This window comes from Seriola lalandi, unplaced genomic scaffold, assembly GCF_002814215.2.
Source record: "Seriola lalandi dorsalis isolate HSWRI2012SDOR001 ecotype SW California unplaced genomic scaffold, Sedor1 jcf7180002054921, whole genome shotgun sequence".
NCBI classification, from domain to species: domain Eukaryota; kingdom Metazoa; phylum Chordata; class Actinopteri; order Carangiformes; family Carangidae; genus Seriola; species Seriola lalandi.
Window position 1 is genome coordinate 112,491 of NW_019525473.1, and position 5,016 is coordinate 117,506.

Genomic DNA, 5,016 nt, shown 5'->3' on the forward strand with positions numbered 1-5,016 from the left:
TTAGAACAATGACTGCAGTAAATCATCCACCAGGGCCGGGAAACATTACATTTACTGTAGTATGTTCTTTGATTACACAACAGCAGTCATATGGATTGATTTCACTTGTACCTGTTAAAATGTGTCGTCTACTCACTCAGTGCATGTGTGTGTTCAGAAAACAGAGAACCACCACAGATTCCTGTGTGTGTGTGTGTGTGTGTGTGTGTGTGTGTGTCTGCCATTCCTGAAGTTTTGTACACAACGATTTCAGTGAAACAAAACTTTAGGATAATGGGAAATACTTTATCTTGGCCAAGTGGGTTTCTTGATTGTTGGGCCTGAGGTTTCATATAAATAGCACTGGAAACTTTCCAGCAAGAATGGAAAAAGTGGTCAGGGCTCTAGGCAACTGGTTTCATTGTGCCTTTTTAACCCTTTGGAGTATGGGACTAAGGCAGATCAAACAGAAGACAAGGAATGCGGGGAATGGAAACAAGAGATGTGGCAGACAGCTGCCCATCACATTTTTGAAGAAAAATAATCCAACTTTATGTGTCCAAATAAAACTTTTTCCAAATCAAATGAGCACAACACTTAATTTTTTTTAGCTTCACATATAGAAAGCAAACTCCAGCAGCAATCCACACATGACCATGGGGGCCTTAAAGCTGCCATGAAACCTGGCCTGTCTAACTTGCAAAGCAAGCTCGGACTGGGCATGAAGTTACTAAACAAGATGAATTTCCAACCTCTCAGAGGCACACAAAAGAAAAAAAAAACCTGAGGGGAAGGAGGGAAGAGGAAGGAGGAGGGGGGCAACAAATTAAATCCAGTTAAATTGTTTTTCCATAGCCAGTGGGCTTGGCAAAGGACTCTCACACACACACAAGATGTAAGATAAGTTGTAGAGAAGACAACCAGAAACAGTATGGCTTCAGATGTAAGAGAATTCCTGGAATTTAACCCACTTTCCCATGTCCGACTGACACCGCGCCCACTCCTGCTGCCCTGCCCTGCAGCTCAGGGTATCCACACAAAGACACACAAACAGCCATGTTTGCTTTGAAACACACAGATGCTTCCATAGACAGACAAACCTTCAACATCTGCCCCACTCAACACTCCCCGTTCTCACCCCTTTACAGCTTTGATCAATTGCAGTCCTCTCAGATGTTTGGTACAATACATCAATAATCCAGGGCCCCACAGACTCCTTCCTCCTCTCACTGTAAAACCTGTCTAGTATTGGGATCACAATGCAGTCATTGCAGAGGAGAGCTGCAACTCTAGCCCAATTTTGAAGCGCTACTAAGGCAGGCTAGCTAGCTAGCAGACGTATCTGGGTCACATCTTCCCTCTCCAAGAGCTCCCCAGTCCGGGCTACAGCAGCTCCTCTGCCTTTCATGCTGCTCTCCACCACAACATGGAGAAACCTCGCCTCAGCACCATTTGAAGAAGAGAGAGGAAGAGGGGGGTACTATACACTATGGTTGGCTAGGAATAGCTTGCTTGAACTAAAAAAAAAAAAAAAAAAAAAAAGAGCTAAAGTTGGGACAGTATAGACGGGCCAGGTGGTGATGCTGAGAGGAGAAATAAGGACAAGCATCTTTGCTTTTGCATGACATAAAACAAGCAGAATAAACGGTGGAAAAACACTCACAAACGCTGCATGGCTCAAGTTTTCTACCGACGTCTTTATAAAGTAACAAAATGTACATTCAGATCTGTCATTAAATGACGGCAGGACACTTTATTAATAATAATGATAATAATAATAATAATAGGGATAACAGTTTAATAAACGGTGTATATGTAATTCTGTGAAGCCAAAGTCTGCCCAGCTACATCGGTCCAAGGGTTCAGTGACGGTGACGCACAGCTGGCTCCTCTCCACAGAGGTGAAGTACAGGTAATTGAGACAAAATGACTCGTAGTCACTAAGCTGAAGTTACTTGATCGACAAAATCAATAACAGTTGGAGTCAGCACAATGGTACCATCTCTCCCTGCAGTCGAAACGATTATTTCCTTTAAGTGGGTCTACACATTTTATTTAAAGTCCGACAACCAACGCACATTAACAGAGAGCTGTGGGTTGTTGTTCAAAGCCTAAAGGCCTTTTACATGTTGTGCTGTGTCTAGCTATAAAATGTAAATTTTGTTGATTGATTTTGTTAGACGGCAAGTAATTTAAAGGGAAGACCTGCAATTTCAGTTGGACCTCTAAACCAATCATGAGGTGTCACTGCTGCAATCAATTTGGCAAGACTGTTACATTATCACTGTTCTGATGTTCTTTTGCCGTGCTGCAGGTCAAGGTATTGGAGCTGAGCTGTGCTTCAGGGTCAGTGCCATGTTTCTGAGCAGAGATTAAGTGGGAACAGCAGGCTGAGAGTGAAACAGGTAGAGAGAGGAAGACGATAGAGAGAGAGAAAAGAATCGTGGACTGAAAGTCAGTAGGAAAAAGACAGAAAGCTACTAGGCCACTCAATGTAATGTTGTTGATGTTTTGTTCTATCCTATATCACCCATGCTCCCTCTTTCCAAGCACCCCTTGTTCAATCTCTCACATCCTCTTTGCTACTTTGATTACACCTAGCTGGCCCTATCTGATTCTGAAGAAGAGAGGCCAAGGACAGCAGCAAGTAGAAGATGTTCTGCGGCAAAGAATCCAGCTGATTTCCAAACAGGGAGGAGGACAGTCCACAATCAGGTGTAAGTCACTGAGGATTAGGGCCTTCCTGAGGAAACTGGGCTCACTGTCCCCGGTACGACAACTGCATGAGAAAAATCAAAACAGAGTCAATTTGGTGTCTGGCTCTTGTCATTTGTTATCATTGATTTGTGTCAATGTCAACGGACAAGATAAAGGATTCAAAAGTTTAAAGCATAACTTTTTCTATGCGGCAGCCGTTGGGGCCTCAAACAGCAGTTACAGGATAATAGCACATTGAATTTTATTTAATTCAATTACACAGCAATATCTACCTGCTGACATTAGCCGAAATAAGTTACTGATCATAGACTTTAATGGGAAAACAAAAAATTTTACTTTAAGTGAAAGTTCAGGTTATTTGACGTGGTGTTGCGTGAGGAACTTATCTATAGTCAGTGTATTACCTGGAGTAGATTCAGATCAGTACACCTATATACTTAGCTCTGTCTGACTCAAACAGCTGATCTGTGGCGTAATACAGTTCGCACTGTAGTGTAACGTAGGAATATGGTTCAACGGTTGAGAAAATGAAGTTCCAAAGGAAAGGGCTGTTTGACAGCAAAATAAAGCAGCGAAAATATTCAAAATAAAGTGAACCCTTCAACTGATATTATTTGTCTTCTGTGGACATTTTTTCAAGTGACTAAAAAGCGTTTTTTTTCTGCCGACACAGAGCAGCACATCGCTCAGCTTCTGTGCCAGTGCTAAAGGTTTTTTCAAAGGTTACACTTCTCACCTTAAAGTTTAATTAATTAACTTTTAGGCCACTTGAAGGCAGTGGAGCAAACTTTAAAAACACTTGATCAACTTATTATCACTCTATAAGCTTCTGAAGGCGAACATGTTAGCAAAAAAAATTATATTGACACATCCAGTGGATGGGGAGCAAGATTAGCATTGGTTTGGTGCGTGTTTTTGGCAACATTTTGACATCAAGTCCAATATTCACTCTCCTTTTGGTTCGGCTTTTATGTGATTATAAGCTAGAAAACCAAAACAAGGAGTTGAAAAGAAGCTAATCGTCCATACAGCTGAGTGAAACTGTAGAGTCGGTAGATGATTCTCTTAGGATCATCAGCACAAGTGACACCATATTATATTATTAGTGATGAAAGTTTCAACTGGAATCAGCATTTGATGGCAGATTTGCACAAACAAATAACATGACTGTGAGCTTTATTAAATATTAATAGCCACAGCACTGTGAAAGCAGCCATATAAAAATTTTAAACTGGAAGTTACATCTACTCTCTTAATACATCTCTGACAGGTAATTTGCAAACAATTAGAAAAGTAATTTTCAGCGTGGGTAAGAAATTGCTCACAGCAGAAACCTTTTTGTAAACTGTTTATATCAGAATAAGAACATTGCAGAGGAGAAGGAGGGAAGACCAGAGGAGATAATGGAGGACCGTCACAAATTAATGATTCGAAGAAAAGCGCACACACTGCTCATTTTTAAGTCATGCAAAAGAAAACCTCAGGAACACCAATTCCCTCTTTTAAATATGCAGTGATAAAGCCAAGCAGCAAGCAAGCCCCTTGTTTGACATCTCTCTTACATCCAAATCTCCCTCTTCCACCCCCCCACACCACTACAGCACACACATTTTTCAGAAGTGCTGTGTGTGCACTCCCCTGCTGCACACCCACAGATGAAAAACCAAATAACTTGCGACTTATTTTTCGGCTTCTCCTTTCTTCGCGTGTCCCCCACTTTCTCCCATCTCCCTCGCTCTGGCTCTGTGTCAGACAAAAAAGGCCTTACGTAATGAGGTGCTGAAGCTTCCATGTCTTGGGGCACATATTTACCCAACATGCACTTGGGGATTACAGTGCAGGGCCCCCTGCTGCAAAAGAGTTTGGGATAGGACTACAGGCTTAGAAGGTTTCACATGGGACAGGGTGTGTGTGTGTCTGTGGAGTGTTACACAACAGACGAAGCAGTACCAAAGAAGACAAAAATAACAACACACCTCAGTGGCGAATTGTAGATGTTTATAATGGTGTTAAACATATTTTTAACTAACAAACAGTACATGTCTGTGAGGACGGGGGAGCAGAAAGAACGGCTGCTGTTAAAGTGCAGTTATAGTGCCAGTTTGACGGCGTATCCGTTAATGTGCGTGCCTGCCAGAGTTCACACAGGGAGAGGAGCTGTGCCACAGGAGCCAGCAGCAGCAGCAGCCTCAGCAGGGAGAGCAGAGGGGACACGGAGGGAGCTGACTCAATGCCTCCCCATCTCTATTCTCCCAGAACTTGACTGTTTTTGCACTAGTAAACAAATACTGAAGGCAAATAAGAGCAACCCCAACCCCT

General features: G+C 42.4%; 1 protein-coding gene across 1 annotated transcript in view; it reads right to left on the minus strand.

Annotated features, from left to right (window-relative positions):
- Positions 1-1,656: 1,656 nt before the first annotated feature.
- The window catches only part of dtd1 (D-aminoacyl-tRNA deacylase 1), a 15,558-nt gene continuing 12,198 nt past the window's right edge, over positions 1,657-5,016 (minus strand). The window contains exon 6 of the mRNA XM_023431365.1: positions 1,657-2,758. The gene's annotated coding sequence lies outside the window, so the exon portion shown is untranslated. The remainder of the gene's footprint in view (positions 2,759-5,016) is intronic.